We start from the raw sequence: 27123 nt of genomic DNA on the forward strand, positions 1-27123 counted from the left end.
AACAGTATGCTATATATGCCAGGTCCCTTGAAACAGCAAGGATGGACCGGCTCCCAGAAGTTTCTGGCTTTAACTTAAAACCTAAAAAATATTAAGCTTATTGAAGAAGGCATGTCAAAAGGCAAAGTAGGCTGAAATCTAGGCCTCTTGTGCCAAATAATTAGCCAACTTGTGAATGCAAAAGAAAGGTTATTGAAGAAAATTAATTTTGTTGCTCAAGTGAACACACAAATGATAAGAACGTGAAATGACATTATTGTTGATAAGGAGAAAGTTTTAGTGATCTGAATAGAAGATCAAACTAGCCCCAACATAACCTTAAGCCAAAGTCTAATCCAGAACTCTATCTCTCTTTAATACTATGAAGGCTGAGAGGTGATAAAGTTACAGAAGAAAAGTTTGAAGCTAGCAGAAGTTGGTTCATTAGGTTTAATGAAAGAAGAAATCTCCATAACATAAAAGGTCAAGGTGAAACAGCAAATGCTGATGTAGAAGCTGCAGCAAGTGATTCAGAAGATCTAGACAAGGAAGTTAATGAAAGTGGCTCCACTAAACAACATGTTTTCAATGTAGACAAAACAGCCTAATGTTGGTAGAAGATGCCATCCAGGACTTTCATAGCTACACAGAATTCAATGCCTGGCTTCAAGACTTTAAAGGAAAGGCTGACTCCCATGTTAGGGGCTAATTCAGCAGCGGACTAAGTTGAAATCAGTGGTCATTTACCATTCAGAAAATTCTAGGGCTCTGAATTCTGCTAAATCTATTTTGCTTGTGGTCTAGAAATGGAACCTCACTGCCAGGATAAGAGTACATACATTTACAACATGGTTTACTGAATATTTTAAGCACACTGTTGAGATCTTTGCTTGGAAAACAAAGATTCCTTTCAAAATATTACTCCTTATTGACAATGTTTTGGTCACCTATGAGCTATGACGGAGATTACTACAAGATTAATGTTTTTTGTTTATTTTTAATGGTTTCAAATGCAACATTTATTCTGCAAGTCATGGAGCAAGGAGTAATTTTAACTTACATGACTTATTACTTAAAAATATATATTTGTAAGGCTATAGTTACAAGAAGTGATTTAGCTGATAAAGCTGAGCAAAATGAATTGAAATCCTTCTGGAAAGGAATCACCATTCAAGATGCCATCAAGAACATTTGTGATTCATGGGAAAAAACTCAATATCAACGTTAGCATGAGATTTGGAGAAGTTGATTTCAACTTTCATGGATGACTTTGAGGGGTTCAAGTCTTCAGTGAAGGAAGTAACTGCAGCTGTGGTGGCAATAACAATAGAACTAGATGTAGAGCCAGAAGATGTGACTGAATTGCTGCAATCCCATGATCAAACTTTAATGGATGAAAAGTTGCTTCTAAAGAATGAGCAAAGAAAGCAGTTTCTTGAGATGGAATGTACTCCTGGTGAAGATGCTATAAAGATTGTTGAAATGACAACAAAGGATTTAGAATATTAGATAAACTTAGTTGATAAAGTAGTGACCCCAATTTTGAAAGAGGTTTCACTGTGGGTAAATGCTATCAAAGAGCATTGCATACTCAGAGAAATAGTTTCTAAAAGAAAAAGTCAACAGATGTGGGAAACTTCATTGCTGGAAGCCAATTCCAGCATGACAGCAGGGCTGAATCTGGGCATGGCTGATGGCATTTCTCCAAACCTGAATAGGATACATTAAATTGATTGTTTGCTGCCAGACAGCTTTGGACATCTTAATCTACATGTTATTGCCTCCTACTGGCCAAACACCTGAACATCCATAGGCTAATTCTCCCCAGTCTGACAATGGACTCTGTATAGGAAACTCTGACCCTTTTAAAGTGTATATCTCTGCCTCGCTTCAGGACAATTTGTGTTAATAAAAAGCATGGGGTCCTGAGTCAAGGAGATCTTAGTTTCCTTTAAACTAAGCTCCTCTGACCCCCAAATGCCTTTCAAAATTATATTTTGTTTCTGGACTATTTAATATATACACAGCCCCTTCTCCAGATTTCCTGAACGCTTCATAATGCTGAAACAAGAACCCCGGCACTTCATTGTTGTCTTATTTTAAGACATTACCACGCCAACCTTCAGCAACAACAAACTGATCAGTCAAAAGCTATCAACAACAAGGCAAGTCCCTCCACCAGCAAAAAGATTATAACTTGCTGAAGACTCAGATGATGGTTGGCATGCATTAGCAATAAGGTACTTTTTAATTAAGGTATGTCCATTGTGGGGTTTTTTAAGATATAATGCTATTGCACACTTAATAAACCACAGTATATTACAATCATAACTTTTATATGCTCTGGGATACCAAAAAATTTGTATGTCTCACTTTATTTTGATATTCACTTTATTGTGGTAGTCTGGAATCAAACCTACAATATCTTTTAGGTATGCTTATAATTTGTTTTTAAGTAGCCAAATAAAACTCATATAGAACATTTGATATACTCATTCCGTTTTTACTATATCTTGCAGGTATTTTCACAATTTAGCATAAGACATTTGGATAAGCCCTAGCCTATTTGGCTCAGTGGATGGAGGGTCCTAGGTTCAATTCTGGTCAAGGGCACATGCCTGGGTTGCAGGCTCGATCCCCTGTGTGGAGCATGCAGGAGGCAGCTGATCAAAGATTCTCTCTCATCATTGATGTTGCTATCTCTCTCTCCCTCTCCCTTCCTCTCTGAAAATCAATAAAAATATATTTTAAAAGAAAGACATTTGAATAAGAATATTTATCTCAATATTGTGGTAGTAAAATATTAAAATGATAATAATGGTCAAGTGATTATCAGTTAGATTATGTATGACTATATAATGGATTAATATGTTACTATGGTCATTAAAAATTTATATATACTAGAGGCCCGGTGCACAAAATTTGTGCCCGGGGGAGGGGGGGGAGTCCCTTAGCTCAAGGTGTACCCTCTCCAATACGGGACCCTCAGGGGATGTCTGTCTGCCTGTTTAGGCCCGATCCCTGTGGGGTCGGGTCTAAACAGGCAGATAGACATCCCTCTTACAATCTGGGACTGCTGGCTCCTAACAGCTCACCTGCCTGATTGCCCTTAACCACCTCTGCCTGCCTGCCTGACTATTCCTAACCTCTCTGCCTGCCTGCCTGATTGTCCCTAACTGCCCTCCCCTGCTGGCCTGATCACTCCTAATCACCTTCCCCTGCTGGCCTGATCACCCCTAACTGCCTCTGCCTTAGCTCCTGCCATTGTGGCTTTATCCGTAAGGAGGACTGGATGACCAGAAGATAATTAGCATATTATCCTTTTATTAGTGTAGATACCAATATGAATAGCAACCAAGATGTATAGTTCAGGAAAAGAGCAAATTGCAAGACAGGAAAAAATTGGAGAGATATCTAGAGCACTGAAGGTAGAAACATTACCTGCTAACTGTTTGCATCATAGGAAATTTTCATTATGTGCAGAGAATTCCTACTAATAAAAATAGTACAAACAAATGTAAGATCTCAATGATGGAAAAGGCATTGGAGAGAAACTTATGTTCTGTTTGTTCCCTTGGACTTCACTGAGTTGTTTTTAAACCTTGAGGCATAAATTCTATCTGTATATAAATGTTTTGAAAGTGCTTAGTGTACTTGCATTTCCTTGGAAGTATAGCATAAAACAGTTTATGCTGAGAGGATTGGAGAAAAGAGCAACCTAATGAGCACAAACCTTTGTTTTAAATACTATGCAAGGATGGCTTACCACATTTTCCCATTCGTGCTCAGGTGTTTTCAGTATTACAGGGGAGAAGTTCTTTCAGTCATTCAGCAAGTATTTATTGAGAGCTTATATGAGCTAATTACTGTATTAGGTGCTTGAGATACATCAGTGGATAAAATGGACCAAATCCAAGTCTTGCAGATAGGGGGAGCTATAATCAGCCTTTCACAAGGGGTCACTTACTGCCAGTGCCAGAAGCATGACCCTAGATATCAAGTCTTGGACAACAGTATGACAAACTTGGAATCAATACAGTAGGAAATGTTTAGCATGATTTACTTGGTTAACAATTGATAATGAAAGTTAATTGGCTAAAAGGTGATATTCAGAAGTGTGTTTTGACTGTCCACTTTCGATGTATGAGACATGATGTCAATAAGCAGAAGTCAAAGTACATGGTAGACTTAAAAAATAATTACATGTTCTTTCTGCATAGGACTTCACAGCTTTAAAATACTTTCATATATTACTCATTTATTCCTAACAACTGACCGTAAGGAAGGAAGCCGAAGTAAGTATCTCTTGCCCCAACTTATAGATGGAAATGTGAGCCTCATAAAGGTTGTAAATTTTTAAAGTTTACTTTACTAGTAAGTGACAGATTTTAAATGAGTTCCCAGGTTTTTAAATCTTAGTTCAATTTTTAGGAGTACATTACTTCTTAGGAATTATACAGGAAGTTCTATGGCAGTCTGATATAGGAGCAATTCATAGGGCCATAAAGTTTCACTGACAGGGCAAAGGTAATAGACACCACTAGTCCTTTCTAATATACAGAAGGACAATTAAAACAAAAATCTACACATGTAATGCTATTAAGAATGCCAAAGATGCAAATATTTCACATTCACATAACAATAAATAATGTCTTACACATTTTCATGCTTTCATTCACTTTCTCTGAGATCAGAAAAATGTATGATGCTACCTTCCATCCTTTTAAGGCTTGTTTTTATATGAACCATAACTCCAAGAATCTTAATGAATAATGTAATCTTCACTTAGAATAATCTTTTAGAAACTATATCAAGTGTACTAAATTACTTACGCATTTTTAGAGATAGTATCCAAACTGAATTGATAAATAGAAACCGCTGCTCTTACCAAAGTATTTAAAAATGCTTGGGTAGTCATTAAGTATTAAGTCTTTTGAAAACTTTCTGAAAAATACAATGGAATTGTGACAATTATTTATCTTTTATGTGACTATCATCCAAATTCATTTAAGATCAGACTTGTTGTTTTCCTAACACTCTTCCAAAATAGTGGCAGTGAAAGCATCATCTTAGAAAAGGTGACAAAACAGTGACACATCAAATAAATCCAATGTGAAATCATAGGGAGTCAGTGTCAAATAAATCTGGTAATGCATATGCCTATACAAATCATATACATCCTTAGTGACTGATGACCAAAGGAGTCAGTGTCACACAAATCTAAATCATATATGTGTACTGATGACCAAAGTAGGGTCTGGACTATACAAAAGCTGGTCTCTCAAGATATTTTTTGAATATAGTTATCATATCCCTGGTCCTGACCATTTCCTATGTTTCCTTTATGTAAAATACATCATATAGAGACAGGCCCTTCACATTAATTACCAAATGATTCTTGATTAATTCACATGACTGAGAATATACCTCTAGTATGATGTTGTAAAGAGACAACCTGACCAAAGGAAGGAGTGGGGTTTTAAATCCAGCCTGGGCTCAAGAGTCAAATCATGGTCCCTGCCAGACTAGGTTTGGAACTTGTCAACCCAGAGGGAGGATCTTCTTTAAAAAATATAAAGGAGCATCTTTCTTTTTTTCTTGTAATTCATAGAAAAGCATTGTTCTCTTTTAGTTATTGATCTTCGTTGAGATATCAGTAAAATTGAGAGCCAATGAAAATATTTAGAAATACTTATTTTTTTTAATCACAGTAAGAATTTTGCAGAAGCAAAAAATTCATAATAAAAAAATTCCAAATTATGTAAAAACTAAACACATTCTCCAGGCAATTTTTATAATAAGCAAAGTGGGGATAGTGTTAAAAATTAAGCTGAAACAATCTACAGTGTCCTTTAAGAATAGACCCATGTAGCTGTAGCCGGTTTGGCTCAGTGGATAGAGCGTCGGCCTGCGGACTGAAGGGTCCCAGGTTCGGTTCCGGTCAGGGGCATTTGCCTTGGTTGCAGGCACATCCCCAGTGGGAGGTGTGCAGGAGGCAGGTGATCCATGTTTCTCTCTCATCGATGTTTCTGACTCTCTATCCCTCTTCCTTCCTCTCTGTAAAAAATCAATAGAAAAAAAGAATAAACCCATGTAACTAACTTTATAAAAGCTGACATCTCTGTTTAGATGTATATACTAGACTAATCATAGAGAATACGCAGACCTTGCTAACCAGAATTATTATGTATAAACAATCCATGACATGTAAGCAATGATTAAAAATCAGATTATGCCTACCTTGCTATCACTTCCCTCATAGGAAAAAGTGTAGCAATATAACAGACTGGTGGCATTTACAGCAAAGCCTATATTATTTTAATGAATACTAAACAACAATGAGGTACCATCTCACACCTGTCAGAATGGCTATCATCAAAAATCAACAAACAACAAGTCCTGGCGAGGATGCGGAGAAAAAGGAACCCTCGTGCACTGCTGGTGGGAATACAGACTGGTGCAGCCACTGTGGAAAACAGTATGGAATTTCCTCCAAAAGTTAAAAGTGGAACTCCCATTTGACCCATTGATCCCACTTCTAGGACTATTTCCCAAGAAACCAGAAACACCAATCAGAAAGGATATATGCACCCCTATGTTCATAGCAACACAATTTACCATAGCTAAGATTTGGAAACAGCCTAAGTGCCCATCAGCAGATGAGTGGATTAGAAAACAGTGGTACATCTACACAATGGAATACTACGCCGCTTTAAAAAAGAAGGAACTCTTACCATTTGCAACAGCATGGATGGAACTGGTGATCATTATGCTAAGCGAAATAAGCCATTCGGAGAAAAATAAATATCACATGATCTCACTTATTTGTGGGATATAATGATCAACATAAATTGATGAAAAAAAATAGATCCAGAGACAAATGGCAGGGGTGGTGAGGGGAGTTAGAGAGCAAACAAAAGACTTGTATGCATGCATATTAGCATAACCAATAGACACAGACACTGGGGCAGTGGGGGCTTGCCTGGGGTGGGAATGGCTGGGGAGGGGTCAATCGGGGAAAAAGGAGACAAATGTAAAACCTTAGACAATAAAAAAAAAGGATATAGAAACTGAAAAAAAAAAAAGATCCAGGAAATGGAAGAGCATAGATAACACATCCAAGGAAGTATGGCATGGTATGATGGAAAGAGCATGTTCCTGGGAGTTTAGTAAATATGTTCAGTTCCAGGCTCTGTGGAGTCTTTGCTCCACTAAGCTTGTGTCCCTTAATTGTACAAGGAAGGGTCTTCTGGGGACCTTCCCAAGCCTGGAGATCTAGGGTTTAATGAAGCCGGCAGTTATCACAACAAAGATGGCATCACTGTCTGCCTCAGAAGGTTGAGTGCAAAGATCAGCAGCCATCCTCACAGAAAAGATAGAATTTGTCTTCCCTTGAAAGAAGACTGTGAAAAAGTGGAGATTCTTTACTGCATATCCAAGCCCTCAAGGGCATGAAGCACTGAAGGCAAAAGACACAAGTATGAAAGTCAGAGAGGGCTGAGCTTGATTTTGGTTTTTCTGTTCATCGCTATTTGGTATACATAAAGTTATTTAATATTATAGAGCTCCAATTTTCTCATAGGTCATATGAGTATAATACTTTACCTTGCAGAAATGTTGGGCTCGGATGGGCAGGATTGGCCAATGCAGGCTTTTCATTCTGCTCTTATGGAAAGCAAACTTCTTGAGAGCAGAGACTGATGTAAAGATAATGGAAGCCCTGATACACTGACTGACAAGAAGCACACTAGTTGCTCTCTACATTCATTGAGTAATCAAGGAGGCAGTTAGTAGAAAGTGGTCCAATGATAAAGTGTGGTCAGGGTTGTTTTCTCAGGACAATTGATGCGACCACATTCTATTTTGGATGCTGTACAACATCACTAACATCAGCTTCTGCATAATACTTACAGCAATGCCAACCTTTGAGGATTATAGTTATCATCTTGACAAGAAATTGAGGTTTCAAATTGGGTTCAGATTTCTTTTTTCAGAGACAAAAGAAATGTTTTCAAATGTGTTCTTTTAAAAACACAAGGGCAAACACTTGCCATTAAAATACTAATGTATTCTTTGCTATTTAGAAAATTTGACGATCTGAACTCTTTTATCTTTTAAAAGTAGTTTTATTTAAGCATATCTGTGTTTACATTTAAAAAGGGTTATTTTTATAGATAACATATACTTGGGTTTATTTAGTTTTTATTTTTTTGCATAACCCAAGGACACAGGCAGTGGGTGGTGAAGACTTGGGGAAGGGGAGGGCGGTATGAAAGGGCAATGGGAGAATAAAAGGGACTTATGTAATACTTTCAACAATCTGAACTCTTTTACAGAGTTTCCAAATACAGAGGCTTATATTTCTATAACATAGAGTATTGATACAATCATGTTGACAAGCAACAAATCCTCTAAAATGTAGAAAATAGAAATAGCATTCATGAATGTGCTAATTATCTGTTAATGCTTAGCCATTAAGTAAGACACAAAGAGACTACTATACATCTATATATTTATCTACTTATATGAGACTGGTCAAATATACCAAGCTTTAACTCTTCACAAATATTTTGGCCTATCAAAGTACAAATATAAAGTAAACAGAGATTAAGTGAGTGAGATATAACATACAATGAATCCATTAGAAATTAATTCTGAGACCAAAATATTTTGATAATCTGAGTGGGTTATTAAGTTAGAAAGACTTATTTATGTGGTGTGTTTATATGAACGTGAGTTTGTGTATTCATTCTACTTATTTCAAGACAAACATCATTTGAGCACACTAAAATAAATTTTATTTTCTAAGATATTGACATCTTATTGATTTGAGTTGCTCCAAATCACTCACCCAACTATTATGATTTTAATTGCCTCAAATAATTCACCCAATCTTAAAGACTGTTTACAGAAATTTGGTAAAAATTAATAATTTTAATATTTTCCCCATTTTTAAGGATCTTTTTGTCACTCATATTGAAACTGACTCACTTCCTTTTTAGATTCTTGCATATAATATGCTGTTTCATACTATTTCCTAGATCTAATGAATTATTTCATTTTCCTAAATAGGATATTTATGTTTTATTTGATTTTGAAATTTTAAGATCCCTAGAATAGAGTAATTATAAGTTCCAAAACTAGTTAGTATAAGCAAGTTCTATGAAATCTTCATAAATTTGCATGTTAGTTGTTTTGTTTTGTTTTTTTTCAAATTAGAATCAATTGCTTCATTTCTTATATTGGAAGAGTCAAAAATATAACTAAAGGCAAAAAGAGACAAATACACAATCATATTTGGAGATACAACAATTTCTCTCAGTAATTGATAGAATAAATACATAAAAAATTAGTAAGAATATAATACTATCCACCAAATTGATCAAATGGGCATTTATAAAATCTTGAGCCCAACAACAGAATAAGAATTATTTTCTTGTGTACATGGATCATTTTCCAAGATAGGCTCTATATTTCTGAAAAAAAAAAATACTGTAAACAAATTTAAAATACTTTGAATCACACAAATGTGTTCTGTGACAATAGAAGAATTAAATTATAGATCAATAGAAGAAATCTAAAAGTTCCCCAAACATTTAGAAATTAAACAACATACATCTAAATAATACATGTCAAATAAGACATGATAAATATTAAAAATAATTTAATTTGAATTTTAATGAAAGTATCTCATAAATTTTTAAGATGGATTTAAAGGAGTTCTTAGAGAAAAATTCTTAGCTTTAAATGTGTATTTTGTAAAAAAATTATAATATCTACTAGAAGCCCGGTGCACAAAAATTTGTGCACTCGGGGGGGGGGGGGGTCCCCCAGCCCGGCCTGTGCCCTCTCAGAGTCTGGGACCCCTCGGGAGATAACGACCTGCTGGCTTAGGCCTGCTCCCGGGTGGCAGAGGGCAGGCCCAATCCCTAGGTGCAGCCCCTAGTCAGGCTCAGAGCAGGGCCGATTGGGGAGTTGGGGCACCTCCCCCTGTCATGCACAGAGCAGGGCGGATCGGGAGGTTGCAATGCCACCCTCAGTCACGCTCAGGATAGACTGATTGGGGGGTTGGGGCACCGCCCCCTGTTACACTCAAGGCAGGGTCAATGGGGAGGTTGCGGCGCCACCCACTGTCATGCACAGAGCAGGGCCGATCAGGGGGTTGGGGCGCTGCCCCCTGTCACTCACAGAGCAGGGCCAATCAGGGGGTTGGGGCGCTGCCCCCTGTCACTAACAGAGCAGGGTCCATCAGGGGGTTGAGGAGCTCCCCGCTGTCACTCACAGAGTAGGGCCGATAGGGGAGCTGGGACACCGCCCCCTGTCACACACAGAGCAGGGCGGATCAAGGGGTTGGGGCGCTGTACCCTGTCACACTCAGGGCAGGGCCAATGGGGAGGTTACGGCTCTACCCTGTCACACACAGAGCAAGGCCTGTGGAGGGGGATTGGGGCTCCACCCTCTATTACCCACAGAACAGGGCCGATCAGGGGGTTGGGGCACCACCACTGTCACACTCAGGGCAGGGCCGATGGAGAGGTTATGGTTCTACCCTGTCACACACAGAGCAGGGCCGATCAGGGGGTTGGTGCGCTGCACCCTGTCACACACAGAGCCGAAGGGCAATCGGGGGATTGGGGAGCTCCCCCCCATCAGGCACAGAGCAGGGCTGATCAGGAGGTTTGGGCGCCGCCCCCTGTCACGCTGATCCTGGTGCCGGGAGCCTTGCTGCTCCGCTGATCCCAGTGCTGGGAGCCTTGCTGCTCCGCTGATCCCAGTGCTGGGAGCCTCGCTGCTCTGCTGATCCTGGTTCCGGGAGGCATATTCCCCTTTTACTATATAGGATAGAGGCCTGGTGCATGGGTGGGGGCCGGCTGGTTTGCCCTGAAGGGTGTCCTGGATCAGGGTGGGGGTCCCCACTGGGGTGCCTGGCCAGGCTGGCTGAGGGGCTGAGGGCTGTTTTCCCGCTGGCAGTTGACTAAAAGCTCCCAACTGCTCCTTGTTTTCTTTTTTCTTTTTTTATTCTGGGCCAGCTTTAGCTCTGAGGCCTTGCTGCTGAAAACATGGATACAATGTTGCGGTCCGGGGTTGACTGACAGCCGGTTTTGTTTAGCTTCTTATTTGCAACATAGTAATAGTTGCTTAGAGTTGCAGTTGAGAGGCCGGCAAGTGAGGCGGGGAACGTTGGAGTCTGCAGTTCCTGGAGGAAGCAAGCCTCCCTGCTCCCTTCAGTGCATGGCTGCCGGCCGCCATCTTGGCTGACAGTTAATTTGCATAAGGATACGCTGATTAGCCAATGGGAAGGGTAGCGGTTGTACGCCAATTACCATGTTTCTCTTTTATTAGTGTAGAAGATGGCCTAATATTTTTAAAGAAATTAGAAAAAGAAAGAAAATAAAATTAAGTAGAAATTAGAAATAATAAAAATGAGTGGAAATAAATGATATAGGAAGTAGATCAAATGTAGATAAAGTCACATTGTCAAAGACTGATCCTTTGAATTAAGGTAATTATTCTAATAAACTTCTAGCAAGATTTGTAAAGAAAAAAATACAGAAGTGAAAGGCAAACCTACTAATATCAGAGATAAAATAATTAAAGAATGCTAAGGAAAACTTTATGCCAATAAATTAGACAAATGAAATAAAGTTCCTGAAAACACTATTTGCCAAAATTGGTACAAGTAGAAATAAATACCTAAATACTTTATTTATTAAAGATCTTGAATTCATACTCAAATACTTGTTGTCCACAAAAAAAGTCCAGAACCAGATGTTTAAGTGAATTTCATTAATAATTTTTAGAAGAAATAATACAAACCTTAAATAAATATTTTTTCAAAGATAGAGAGGAGAGAATAAGTCTAACTCACTTGATGGATTAAAGACATTATACAAAAAAAAACACATAGTAAAATAACAGACATATATGTAAAAGGGCAATATATCATGACCAAGTAGGGTTAATCTAAGAATATAAGTTTTATTTAACAGTTTAAGATCGATCATTATAATTTATCACAATTAAGTGTAGTTTAAATACATACAGAGAAAATAACTGAAAAATATCAACACCTATTCATGATAAGAACAATTTTAAACTTCGTTATACCTAGAGTAGGAGGGAAGTTTCTCAATGTGACAAAAGGACATCTATAAAAAATCAACAGCTAATATCACAATTGATGGAAAGCCTTGAGCACTTCCCTCTGAAATAAAAAGAAGACAATTATATATGCTAGGATGCATACCTCTACTATTCCACATTGTACTGAAAATCTTAACAAATAAATAAGGAAGCTAAAAGAATTTTTAAAAGCATAATATTGAAGAGAAAAAATAAAGCTGCAGTTATATACTTGAAAATAATTTGGAATATGCAAAATAACCATTAGACATAACTGAAATTAGAAAAATTTAATTTTATAAGATTAATTAAAATTGATTTTTTTCAGTATATGATCAATAAATGAGTTGAAATTAAAATTAAAATAAAAGCACCAACTATAGCCCCAAAATACAAAAAAAAAAAAAAAAAACGAATTAAATTTAATAAAAATGTGCAATATCTCTATCCTGGAAATGATAAAACATTTCAAAGAGAAATTAAAGAATATATGAATAAAAGGAGAAGTTTGTCATATTATGGATTACAAAACTTGATATTTTAAAAATATCTATTCTCCCTAAATTGATGTATAGATTCATTGAAATCACAACAAAAATCCCAGTAGACTTTTAAAAAGGAAATTAGTAAACTCATTTTAGTATTGAAAAAGAAGTACAAAGATCTAAGGAAATCTGTCACCCTTTGAAACCACAAAGACCGTATTGAATGATTTACACTTCCTGATTTCAAGCCTTACTGTGAAGCTACTATATCAAACAGTGCTGTATTGCTCCAAAGATAAACACATGGATTAATGGAACAGAATAGTTATTCTCAACCCACACATATATTGTCACTTAATTTTTAACAGAAAAGTAGTAAGTCAGTTCAAAGGGAGGAGGAAGGAGTGTGTGTGTCTCTGTGTATGTGCATGCATTAAACAAATGTTGTTAAAACAACTGAATATTTATATTTAAAAATAAAAACATAAAGAATATATGCACCCCTTACGTTCATAGCTGCATTATGCAATAGCTAAGATTTGGAAAGCCCTAGTGCCCATCAGTTGATGAGGGGATAAAAAAGCTGTGGGACATTTACAATATGGAATACTATGCAGCTGTTAAAAAGAGGGATCTCTTACCCATTGATACAGCATGCATGGACCTGGGAAACATGCAAAGTGAAATAAGCCAAACCGAGAAAGAGAAATATCACTTGATCTCACTTATTTGTAGAATCTAATGAACAAAATGAACTAAGCAACAAAATAAGACCCAAAGCAGGGAGGTATATAACAGACTGACATACCTCGAAGTGGGGTTGTGGGGACAAGAAGAGATAAACCAAAGAACTTATATACTTGCCAGAGTCCTGGTGCACAGATTCATGCACCGGTGGGGTCCCTCGGCCTGGTTTGTGGGGATCAGGCCAAAATCGGCTCTTAGACATTCCCTAAGGGGTCCCAGATTGTGAGAGGGCCAGGCCAAGGGACCCCACCAGTGCAAGATCAGGGCCAGGGAGGGTCCGCTGGAGGGCTCCAGGGCATGTCCGGCCTATCTCGCCCAGTCCTGATAGGCCGGACCCTAGCAGCAAGCTAACCTACCAATCAGATCATCTGCCCCATTGGTTATCAGTGTGTGACATAGTGACTGGCCAAACAGTTGAAATAACAGTTGGACACTGAACATATTAGCCTTTTATTATGTAGGATATGGATAGCCCATGGGCACGGGGGAAAATTGGAGATATCTTTAATACTATCAACAATAAAAATATTTTAAAAATTAAAAAATAAAAGATAAATGAAGAAAAATAAACTCAAACCCTTCTTTACTCATAAAAATGAAAATTAATTTGAAATGGGTCATAGACCTAAACATAAAATCTAGAAACATATAAACTAGAAGAAAACAGGAAACTATTTACATGATTGTAATAAAGTATTTATTAGACAGACCATATAAACTCACACATATACAGTCAATTGGCTATATCAAAACTAATAATTTCTGCTCATAAGTACACCATAAGAAAATAAACTGGCAAACCCCAAATTGAAAATATGTGCATCCAGTATATATAAAGAAATTATACAATGCAATATTATAAAAATACAACCCAATTTAAAATTGGACAAATTAGTTAAAAATAACTGAAAAAAGAAGAGACATAAATGTTCAATACACATATGAAACAATGTATAACATAATTAGTCATCATAGAAATACAAATTTAAACCTCCAATTTTTCATCTACTATACAATTTCTATCATTCATGTTTTTAATATAGTATTTTTTCTCACCTGTTTCTTGAATTACTTGTGCTTTCATTGGACTTAAAATTCTCTAGTATGACCTCCTTCGCAAACCTTTATACCATTACATATGCTACTTCCTTTATCTGGGTTCCCTCCACCTTCTAACGTCTCTTGAGTAAATTTTACTTATGCTTCAGAACTCAATACATGATTCATTTTGTTTGAGAAGCCTTCTCCAAATGTGCCAGTTCAGTTTAGATGCCCCTACTGCTTGCTATCAGAGTAGCATTCCTTTGTTAACACTTGCTAGCTATTTTGTAGTGTATCTGATAGCCTAAGGAACTCCAATATAATTAGTGGGGGAAATAACATTTTCTTATAAATGTATTGCCTTCAAATATTTGGTCTATCTCTAAAAATAATAAACTGTTTTTATAGACAAATTGAAACATTTTATCTTATATAAAAGTGATAATATTGATGCTAATGATAACAATAGCAAGCATTAGCAGTTATTGGGTTTTTTTACATGCCAGATATTGATCCACTTATTTATACTTAATTTAATACACACTACACTCTATGCTGTCACTAGCATTACTATTCCCATTCTACACATTAGAAAAAGAAGAGATTAAGAGTTTAAAATGTTCAACTAATGGGACTGGGTAATTTACACAAAATAATTTAGATAAAATTTGCATCAAAATCCATTTTTTATGAAAATTGAAAATAAATATCACAAGTTTTAAATTAGTTAATGGGGCTTGAATTCCAAAAGAGAATTAATAACCAAGAGTAAAGATTTTATCTATTCTAAACATATATTGCAAATATATGTAAATGATGAATCAGTTTAATTTCTATTTTGCAGAATTGTTGAATGTCCAGCTAATGTATCTCATTAGTTAAATAAATGAATTCAGAACTCTTTCTTGACTAGTACATGTGCTATTGTGTATGACATCAATGAATCTAGTCATTACCACAATGCAATGGCATGCCAGGATTTTTAGAAAACACGTTTGTCAACAAAAAAAGACAAAAAGAGGATATCATGAAAATTGCCTGCCAGCACTCATCAGTGTAGAAATCAAAACAGCTTTCACCACTAGCATATTTTAACAATACATTAAATTTTTGCCTAAGTCAAAATGTTATGTATCATCTCTTAAAACATGTTTTCATTACATTTTCAGGGTTGGAGACACAACTCAAGTACACCTGTGTTGATTTTTGTTGTTTTATTTTGCAGGAAACCTTTTAAAAATTCTTTATTGTTGAAAGTATTACAGATTTCTCTTTTTTGTACACATTGACCACCATCACCACGCCCCCACTCCAAGCTTTCAATCCACTATTGTCTTTTTGATTATGCATGTATGCATATGCATATAAATACTTTGGTTAATTTATTTCCCTCCCCCCCTCACACACACACTTCACTCTGAGATTCATCAGTCTGTTGTGCTATGCTTTCATGTTTCTAGGTCTATTTTGTCAGTTTATTATGTTCATTAGATTCCACATATAAGTGAAATTATGTGATAAGTCAGAGAAAGATGAGTACCTCTGTTTTTTAATACACTCAAAATTATTAGTGTTTCTTTGGCTGAATCTCTTGTGTCATAGTTAATTTTAAAAATGAATGTTTGCACATTAAAGCTCCTTCTGTTGATCTCTTAGCCCCCTCCCTCCTGTCCCTCAACACTCCCCGGCCTTCCCGCTGCAGTTTGACAATCTGTTTGAGGCAGCTCTGCCTCTATATCTATTATTGTTTAAAAGTTTATAATGGTCATTATTATCTATGAATGAGTGAGATCATGTGGTATTTTTCCTTCATTGACTGGCTTATTTCACTTAATATAATGCTCTCCAGTTCCATCCATGCCATTGCAAATGGTAAGAGTCCTTCTTTTTTACAGCAGCATAGTATTCCATTGTGTAGATGTACCACAGTTTTATAATCCATTCATCTGCTGATGGGCACTTAGGCTGTTTCCAGATCTTAGCTATGGTGAATTGTGCTGCTATGAACATATGGGTGCACATATCCTTTTTGATTGGTGTTTCTGGTGTCTTGGGATATATTCCTAGAAGTGGGATCACAGGGTCAAATGGGAGTTCCATTTCCAGTTTTTTGAGGAAACTCCATACTGTTTTCCACAGTGGCTGCACCAGTCTGCATTCCCACCAGCAGTGCACAAGTGTTCCTTTTTCTCCACATCCTCTCCAGCACTTGTCGTTTGTTGATTTGTTGATGATAGCCATTCTGACAGGTGTGAGATGGTATCTCATTGTTGTTTTGATTTGCATCTCTTGGATGATTAGTGACTTTGAGCATGTTTTCATATGTCTCTTGGCTTTCTGAATGTCCTCTTTTGAAAGGTGTCTATTTAGATCCTTTGCCCCTCTTTTGATTGGATTGTTTATCTTCTTTTTGTTAAGTTGTATGAGTTCCCTATAAATTTTGGAGATTAGGCCCTTATCAGATATGACGTTGGCAAATATGTTTTCCCATGCAATGGGTTTTCTTGTTGTTTTGTTGATGGTTTCTTTTGCTGTGCAGAAGCTTTTTATTTTGATGTAGTCCCATTTGTTCATTTTCTCTTTAGTTTCAACTGCCCTAGGAGCTGTATCAGTGAAGAAATTGCTTCGGCATATGTCTGAGATTTTGTTGCCTTTGGATTCGTCTAGAATTTTTATGGTTTCCTGTCGTACATTTAAGTCCTTTATCCATTTTGAGTTTATTCTTGTGTATGGTGTAAGATGGTAGTCTAGTTTCATTTTCTTGCATATATCTGTCCAATTTTCCCAACATGATTTATTGAAGAGACTATCTTGACTCCATTGTATATTCTTGCCTCCTTTGTCAAATATTAATTGAGCATATTGGTTCTGGCCAATTTCTGGGCTCTCTATTATATTCCATTGATCTATATGCCTGTTCTTGTGCCAGTACCAGGCAGTTTTGAGAACAGTGGCTTTGTAATACAGCTTGATATCTGGTATTGAGATCCCACCTACTTTGTTCTTTCTCAGGATTGCTGCAGCTATTCGGGGTCTTTTTTTATTCCAGATGAATTTTTGGAGAGTACATTCTAGATCTGTGAAGTATGCCGTTGGTATTTTAATGGGAACTGTGTTGAATTTATAGATTGCTTTGGGTAGTATGGACATTTTAATGATGTTGATTCTACCAATCCATGAACACGATATGTTCTTCCATCTGTTTATGTCTTCCTCTATCGCTTTTTTCAACATCCTGTAGTTTTCTGAGTAGAGGTCTTTTACCTCTTTAGTGAAGTTTATTCCTAGGTAGCTTAATTTTTTTGGTGCGATGGTAAATGGGATTGTTTTTATAATCTCTCTTTCTGAAAGTTCAGTATTGGTGTATGGAAATGCCTCAGATTTCTTGGGGTTAATTTTGTATCCTGCTACATTGCCAAATTCATGTATTAATTCTAGTAGCTTTTTGATGGAGTCTCTAGGATTTTGTATGTATTGTATCATGTCATCTGCAAATAAGGACAGTTTTACTTTCTCTTTTCCAATTTGGATGCCTTTTATTTCTTCTTCTTGTCTAATTGCAATGGCTAATACTTCCAGGACTATGTTGAACAGGAGTGGTGAGAGTGGGCATCCCTGTCTTGTTCCTGTTCTTAGGGGAAATGGTGTTAGTTTTTATCCATTGTGTATGATGTTGGCTGTGGGCCTGTCATATATGGCTTTTATTATGTTGAGGTATGATCCTTCTATTCCCATCTTGCTGAGAGTTTTTATCAAAAATGGGTGTTGGATTTTGTCGAATGCTTTTTCTGCATCAATTGATATGACCATGTGGTTTTTTTCTTTCAATTTGTTTATGTGATGTATCACGTTTATTGATTTGCCTACATTGTACCATATTTGCATCCCTGGGATAAATCCTACTTGGTCATGGTGTGTGATATTTCTGATGTACTGCTGGATCCGATTTGCTGAGATTTTGTTAAGGATTTTGGCATCTATGTTCATGAGGGATATTGGCCTGTAATTCTCTTTCACTGTGTTGTTTTTATCTGGTTTTGGTATGAGGGTGATGCTGGCTTCATAGAATGAGCTTGGAAGTGTTCCTTCCTCTTGAATTTTTTGTAGTAGCCTGAGGAGGGTAGGTTTTAGTTCTTCCTTGAATGTTTGGTAAAACTCCCCTGGGAAGCCATCTGGTCCTGGGCTTTTGTTTGCTGAAAGCTTTTTGATGACTGCTTCAATTTCTTCCATAGTTATTGTCCTATTGAAATTTTTAGATTCTTCCTGATTGAGTTTTGGAATGTTGTATTTTTCAAGGAATTTTTCCATTTCCTCCAGGTTGTCTAGTTTGTTGGAGTAGAGCTGTACATAGTATTTTTTAACAATCATTTGTATTTCTGTGGGGTCTGTTGTTATTTCGCCTCTATCATTTCTGATTTTCTTTATTTGGGTCCTCTCTCTTTGCTTCTTGGTGAGCCTGGCTAGAGGTTTGTCAATCTTGTTTATCCTTTCGAAGAACCAGCTCTTGGTTTCATTGATTTTCTGTATTGTTTTTTTTGGTCTCTATGTCATTTATTTCTGCTCTAACCTTTATTATCTCCTTCCTTCTGCTCACTCTGGGGTTTTCTTGTTGCTCCCTTTCTAATTCTTTGAGTTGTAGAGTTAGATGATTTACTACCATTTTTCCTTGTTTTTTGAGATAGGCCTGTAGAGCTATAAACTTCCCTCTCAGGACTGCTTTCATTGTGTCCCATAGGTTTTGGATTGTTGTGTTTTCATTGTCATTAGTTTCCAGGCTGTTTTTAATTTCTTCTTTGATCTCATTGGTAACCCAATCAATATTTAATAACATGCTATTCAGCTTCCAAGTGTTTGAGTGTTTTGGGTTGTTTTTATTGTAGTTTATTTCTACTATTATGCCCTTGTGTTCTGAGAAGATGCTTGGTATGATTTCAATCCTCTTGAATTTGGGGAGACTTTGCTTGTGGCCCAATATGTGGTCTATTTTTGAATCTGTCCCATGAGCATCTGAGTGGAATGTATATTCCGTGGCTTTGGGGTGAAGTGTTCTGAAGATGTCAACTAAGTCCTTCTGATCTAGTGAGTCATTTAGGATTGCTGTTTCTTTGCTGATTGTTTGTCTAGAGGATTTATCCAGTGATGTCAATGGTGTATTAAAGTACCCTACTATGATTGTATTGTTGTCGATCTCTCCTTTGATATCTTCCAGGAGTTTTTTATTTATGTATTTGGGTGCTCCTGCATTGGGTGCATATATGTTTACCAGGGTTATATCTTCTTGTTGTATTGATCGCTTTAATATTATGTAGTGGCCTTTCTTATCTCTTGTTATGGCCTTCACTTTGAGATCTATTTTGTCCTATATAAGTATTGCTACCCCAGCTTTCTTTTCATTTCCATTTTCCTGAAAGATATTTTTTCATACCTTCACTTTCAGTCTGTGTGAGTCCCTTATAATGAGGTGGGTCTCTTGTAGACAGTGTATGGGTCATGATTTTTTATCCATTCAGCCACTCGATGTCTTTTGGTTGGAGCATTTAGTCCGTTTACATTTAAAGTTATTATTGAAAGGTACTTGTTTGTAGCCATTTCTTTTTTTGTGTGGCTGTTTTCTTTCTGAGCTTTTTATTTCATCTTTTTACACCAGTCCGTTTAGCATTTCTTGCATTGCTGGCTTGGTGATGATAAACTCCCTTAGCCTTTTTTTGTCTGTGAAGCTTCTTATTTCCCCCTCAATTTTGAATGATAGCCTGGCTGGATAGAGTATTCTTGGATTCAGTCCTTTGCTTTGCATCACTTTGTAAATTTCCTTCCATTCTTTTCTGGCCTTATGTGTTTCTGTTGAGAAATTATTTAATTATCTAATTGGAGATCCCTTGTATGTAACTTTCCATCTCTCTCTTGCAGCCTGTAATATTCTCTCTTTGTCCTGAACATTTGCCATGGTTATTATGATGTGTCTTGATGTGGGCCTTTTTGGGTTCACCTTGTTTGGGACTCTCTGTGCTTGTGTGACTTTTTTCTTCCCCACCTCAGGGAAGTTTTCTGATATTATTTTCGAATAGGTTTTCTAAGCCTTGTTCCTCTTTCTGTTGTTCTGGCACCTCTATTATTCATAAGCTGTTTCGTTTCATGTTGTCCCAAAGCTCCCTTAGACTCTCCTCCTATCTTTTAATTTTTTTCTGCAATTGAAGTACAGTTTAGGTGTGTTTTGCTTTCTTGTCTTCTAGTTCACTGATTCGATCCTCCACTTCTCCTAGTCTACTGTTGATAATTTCAATGGTGTTTTTTATTGCAGCTATATCGCTCTTCATTTCTTCTTGTGTCTTACTTAAGTTATTTTTTCATCTGTTTCTTCTTGCTTCTTGTATATGTTGTTGATTTTTTCCTCCATCCGGTTTATACCCTCTAAGACCCTTATTCTGAATTCTTTTTCTGTCATGTTGCATGCCTCTGTATCACTCAGCTTCTTTTCTGGCGAGTCCTCCTTTTCTTTCCTTTGGGGGTTTCTTTGTCTACCCATGTTTGATCTCACTGAAATATATAGATATTGAGTCGTTCAGTGGCTGCTCCCTGGGTGGCAGTGGCTCCTCGGGCTGTGGTTGCTCCTTGGGCCGTTGTGGTAGCAGCTGCTCCGCCATTGGTAGCAGGTCCTCTGATGGGTGCTGTTAACAGCTGTGGTGGCTCTTCTGGCTGGTGGAGGGAGGCTTCACACACAGCAACTGTTCCTCAGACAGAGGGTGTGATGATCAGGAGGTTGCTGTTGCTTGGATCTGCTGCATTGATTTAAAGGCACAAAATACAACCCAACAAGGCACAATGTACCAGGCACTGAACACAAATGTATTTACTGTGTTAATAACCCCAAATAAAGGTGTCCACCCGAGCTAAGGGAGTTGGGGGATAAGGAAGAAAGAAGAGAAAAAGATAGAAGAGAAAACAGAAAAAAAAAGTAAGAGAGAAGAGAGAATGAAGCACAAGAGGGGAGGAGACTATTCATATGAGGAGAAAACTCCGACAGAATTGCTACTAATCTCAACAAATTCCAGCAACGGATCCCTGGAGGTGAATACAAACTACAAACAACCAATAATATCAAGCAAGGCAAGGGAAAACAGAAGCACAGAAATAACCGGGGGGGGGGGGGGGGGGTGGTAAACCGAAAAATAAAAAGAAAAAGCAGAACAACCTCACAAACAATCCTTAAAAAAACTCCAATATACTCAACAATCAAGGAAACAACAACAAAACAATAGAGAAAAAAGAAAAAAAAAGAGTCTGGATAGTGAAGAAAGATAAGGGAGAGGTATATAAGGATTTAGAGCAGGTGATTGGAAAAGGGATATATAAGTAGGGTGAAATTTAGACAGGGGCTAAAAAGAATACGGAAAATCTAAAGCAGGAATAGGGTAAGAGAAACAGGACAAAAAAGGGGAAAAGTGGGAAGAGGGTTTTAGCACAGAGGCAAAATTGAGGTAGAGGAAAATGATGCTAAAGGAATGATGAAAATAGAATGGGGAACACTAGTCCCAAAATAAAATAAAGAGAAAATAAAATGACACTTAAAAACATGGTAAAATGGTAGCAGTAATAATACTGGCCGTTTCAGCTGCTGGCCCTTATCTGCTCCGGGACAAGGCAACAACATGTCTGTCTAAACCTCAGCCATTTTTTTCACTCTAGACAGCTAATTTTCAACAAAGGAGCCAAAAACATGCAATGGAGACAAGAAAGCCTCTTTAATAAATGGTGTTGGGAAAATTGGTAAGCCACATGTCAATGAATGAAATTTGACTGCTATTTGACATCATACACAAAAGTGAACTAAAAATGGATTAAAGAGTTAAATATATAACCTGAATCAATAAAATATGTAGAAAATAACATAAGTATTACACATAGGGACCTTGGTCTCAAAGATGATTTTATGAACTTGAATTCAAAGGCAAGAGAAATAAGAGCAAAAAAATAAATGAATAGGACTACATCACAGAAAAAGAAACCACTAACAAAATTAAAAAGGCAACCAAATGAATGGGGCAATAATATTTGCAAACAATACCTCTGATAAGGGGCTAATATCCAAAATATATAAAGAATTCTTATAAATCAAATATAACAACAAAAAAGTCTAATTTAAAAAGTGGGCATAGGGCCTGGCCAGTGTGGTTCAGTAGTTGAGTGCTGATCTATAAACCAGGTTATGATTTAATTCCCAGTTAGGACTCAAGGCACATGCCCGGTTTTTGGGCTCAATCCCCAGTGGAGGATGTACAGGAGGCAGCCTATCAATGATTCTCTCTCATCATCTATGTTTCTATCTCTCCCTCTCCCTTCCTCTCTGAAATCAATAAAATTATATTTTAAAAAATAAATATAAGTGGGCATAGGACCTGAACAGAAACCTTTCCCAAGAAGACATATAAATGACCAACAAATGTATAAAAAATTGTTAAACTTCACAATCTATAATGGAAATGCAAATCAAAATCAGAATGAGATACAACCTCATACCTTTTAGAATGGTTATTGTCAATAAGACAAATGATAACAAGTGTTGGAGAAAATGTGAAGAATCTTTTGGTGGAATGCAAACTGGTACAACACTATAAAAAACAGTAGGGAGGTTCCTCAAAATTTAAAAACAGAGCTACCATATGACCCAATACCTTTTCTGGATATCTATTTAAAAATCTTGGCCCTGGCCAGTTTTGCTCAGTGGTTAGAGCCTCAACCTGCAGACTGAAAGGTCCTAGGCTCGATCGTGGTCAAGGACACATACCTTGGTTGCAGGTTCCTCCCTGGCCTGGGCTTTGGTTGGGGCATGTTTAGAAGGCAACCAATCAATGTGTTTCTCTCACACTGATGTTTTTCTCTGTCTTTCTCTCTTTCTTCCACTCTCTCTAAAATCAATGTAAAATTATCCACGGGTGAGGGTTAAAAAAATTCTTGATTTTGATTTGCATTTCCATTATAGATTGTGAAGTTTAACAATTTTTTATACATTTGTTGGTCATTTATATGTCTTCTTGGGAAAGGTTTCTGTTCAGGTCCTATGCCCACTTATATTTATTTTTTAAAAAAGAGTATATGGTAGTCCCCCCTTATCCACAGAAGATATATTTCAACACTACACCCAGTGGTTGCCTGAAACCATGGATAATACTGAGCCCCATATATACTGTTTTCATATATATATTCTAGAGGCCCGGTGCACAAAAATTTGTGCACTAGCGGGTGTCCCTCAGCCACACTTCTGCCCTCTCAAAGTCTGGGACCCCTCGGGAGATAACGACCTGCTGGCTTAGGCCCGCTCCCGAGTGGCAGAGGGCAGGCCCAATCCCTAGGTGCAGTCCCTGGTCAGGCTCAGAGCAGGGCCAATTGGAGAGTTGGGGCACCACCCTCTGTCACACACAGAGCAGGGTGGATCAGGGGTTTGGGGCGCCACCCCCTATCACCCACAGAGCAGGGCCAATCGGGGGTTGGGGCACTCCCCCCTGTCACACTCAGGGCAGGGCCAATGGGGAGGTTGCGGCTCCACCCCATCACACACAGAGCATGGCCCATGGGGAGATTGGGGTGCCGCACCCTCTCACACACAGACCAGGGCCGATCAGGGAGTTGGGGAGCTCCCCCCTATCAAGCACAGAGCAGGCTGATCAGGGGGTAGGGGCACCTTCCCCTGTTACAAACACAGCAGGGCAGATAGGGAGGTTGTGGCCCGACCCCTGTCACACACAGAGACACAAGGCGATCAGGGGTTTTGGGTGCTGCCCCCTGTCACACTGCTTCAGGGGCCAGGAGGCCTCGTGGATCCGCTTGACACAGGGACAGTGAGGCCAAGCTGCTCCACTGATCCCAATGCCAGGAGGCCTTGCGGCTCCGCTGATCCCGGTGCCAGGAGGCCTCGAAGCTGGGAGGCATATTACCCTTTTACTGTATAGGATAGAGGCCTGGTGCACGGGTGGGGGCTGGCTAGTTTGCCCTGAAGGGTGTCCTGGATCAGGCTGGGGGTCCCGCTTGGGTGCCTGGCCAGTCTGGGTGAGGAGCTGAGGGCCATTTTCAGGCTGGAGGGTGACTGAAGTTCCCAACCTCTTGTTTTATTCTTTTTTTTTATTATTATTCTGGGATTTACTTACCTTCTATGGCTGTCAATGGAAATGAGGGACAGCTTTAGCTCTGAGGCTCAGCTCCAACTCTGAGACCTTGGCTGCTGAAAGCAGGTATCTGGGTTTGTTTGGCTTCTTTTTTTTTTTTTTTTTTTTTTTATTGCTTAAAGCATTACAAAGGGTATTACATATGTGTCCTTTTTTTTCCCCCCTGTTTGGCTTCTATAATTGAAAAACTGTTGCAGCTCCAGCTCTGTGGCCTGGCTGGCTGAAAGCAGGTTTCTGGGGTTTGTTTAGCTTCTAAAATTGTAGCATTTTTCCTTAGAGTGCAGCTCAGAGGCCAGCAGCGGCAGGCGGGGAACCTTGGCTTTCTCCATAACTGGAACAAGCAAGCCTCCTGTTCACGTCAGCTGCCTGGCTGCTGGCCGCCATCTTGGTTGGCAGTTAATTTGCATATCGCCCTGATTAGCCAATGGGAAGCGTGTCAGAGGTAAGGTTAATTACCATGTTTGTCTATTATTAGATAGGACGGTAAAGTTAAATTTATAAACAAGGCACAGTAAGAGATTAATCTATACTAATAAAAGGGTAATATGCTAATTAGATTGGAAAAAGTGCACGTCTACTGGACGTCATTCTGGGCATCCTTTCTGACAAAGCCAGGGGTATGGCCAGCTTGCAAACCGCCAGTGGCCCCTTGACCAGACTGACCCCGCCACCTAGTTGGTACCCCACACCCCAGTGGAGCCTGGCTGGAAGCAGGTATCTGAGAAGTATTTATCTTCTATAATTGAAACTTTGTTGCCTTGAGCAAAGACCAGAGCCAGACAGAGCAGGTGGGAGGCTTGGCATACTCCATCATAAGGGCAACCAAGCTTCCTGCTTGCACCAGCTCCATGGCTGTTGGCTGCGATCTTGGTTGGGTTAATTTGCATATAGTCGCTCTGATTGGCTGGTGGGCGTGGTTTGGGTGTAGCAGAGATGTGGACAACTTGCATGTTTACCTTTTATTAGATTAGATACCTGTATAAAAATAACTGTTACATTGTATTATAAAAAAAATAATAGTTTCACTGGGAAAAAGTGGTTATGAAATAAAAAATCTGAAAATTTCTATTTCTTAACATTTATTTTACCCATTTGCTGATAGGGCTCAGTTGGTTGGAGCATCATCCTGTGCACCAAAGGACTGCAGGTTCATCTCATACCTCACCTCATGACAATGGAGCCCACCTGAGCCTGGAACCCAGGTAACCAGGCAGCCACATTCTGTCCCTGCCCCTCCCATCTCACTCAGATAGAGACATTGGAGAAGACACCATGTTTTCGTGTTGTCTGCCCTTGTCCTGAGGCCGATGCCTCAAGAGAGGCAGCGATGAGAGTGTGTTTAGTCGTGGTCGCCACCGGAGCCCCACTCAGAGGAGAGGACGCCTGTGGCCCTTTTCCCGGCGGGGTCAAGAGGTAACACAGGGAGGTTTGGTTTGGGCCGGGCCACCGCTCTGATCCCAACTGAGCAGCCCTATGTCCCCTCCCCGTGTGTTTGGGGCCTGGGGCGTGAAGGGAGTATTCACTGGGGAGGGTCTGTCCAGAACAGGAACAGGCTGGGTTCGGGAGTCAGGACCAATCGTGTTCACACCCCAGGTCAAGGCTAGCTGGGTGGACGTGGAGTGTGGGTGGCACCCTCTGCCAGAGGTCCATCCTGGGCCCTGGAGGTGAGTCTCATCTTCTCTCGGTGGATGTCTGTGTAGACACAGGGCTGGACTCAATCCAGGAGCAGGAGGTCCAGTGGGCAGAAGCAGCAGTGACTAGGGCCAGGCTTGAGTCCTCCCGGTCAGCTGCCGGTCACTGTCATTGCAGACCCCAAGCCAGGCCAAGAAGACGTCTCAGCTGGTCAAAGAGGAGCAGCAGCTGGTCCGTGAAGACCACCGCCCCACGCCCAGCAGGGCCGGGCCGGTGAGCCACACCACTTCAGGCCAAAGCAGGCCTGAAGTGAGTGTGGCCACCTGGGCGTCTGGGGAACCAGGGCCCACGGGGGCAGGGAGAAGGCCTCCTCCACCAGAACCACCCAGGCCCCAGAAGCCTCCAACCTCGAAGCGGCTCTGTCCCCACAGGCGGATGGCCATCGTCAGCCTTGCCCTGCAGTGCTGTGGCTATGGCCCTCGCACCAGGCGCAGGCGGGAAGACCTGGAGGCTCGGGAGGCAGAGCCGCAGGGTGAGAAGGTGGGATGGTGGGGTGGAATGGGTGGGGAGGTCCATGTGAGCTAATGGCGAGGGATTGTGGCCAGACACACAGAGAGCACCCCAGAGCCTGGCCAGGAGCAGAGACTGGCCTCAGACCACCCACCTGCTGGACTTTGGGCGGGGAGGATGTCCTGTGAGGGATCCTGGGCTCTAGCTGTGTTCTGTGTCTGGGGTTCGAGAGGGAATACTGGCATGTGGGTGACTTTTCCTCCTCTCACAACTCCAGCACCAGCCCAGGGGGTAGATGAGGCTCCTCTTGTAACACCGAGAGTCCCACCTGAGGAGCCAGAGGCAGAGCTGGAGGCGTGTGAACCTTCAGAGCCCTTGTCAGCTCCAGCCGCCTCTCCAGCTGCAGTGGAGGAGCCAGGGCCAGCCCTGGACAGAACTGAGGCGCCACC

General features: G+C 39.4%; 1 pseudogene; it reads left to right on the forward strand.

Annotated features, from left to right (window-relative positions):
• Positions 1-87: 87 nt before the first annotated feature.
• Positions 88-26749, forward strand: LOC139006219 (tigger transposable element-derived protein 1-like; annotated as a pseudogene).
• Positions 26750-27123: the final 374 nt, after the last annotated feature.

Source organism: Myotis yumanensis, unplaced genomic scaffold, assembly GCF_028538775.1.
Source record: "Myotis yumanensis isolate MYYU_CA2020_CCGP unplaced genomic scaffold, mMyoYum1.0.hap1 SCAF_3, whole genome shotgun sequence".
Taxonomy (NCBI): Eukaryota; Metazoa; Chordata; class Mammalia; order Chiroptera; family Vespertilionidae; genus Myotis; species Myotis yumanensis.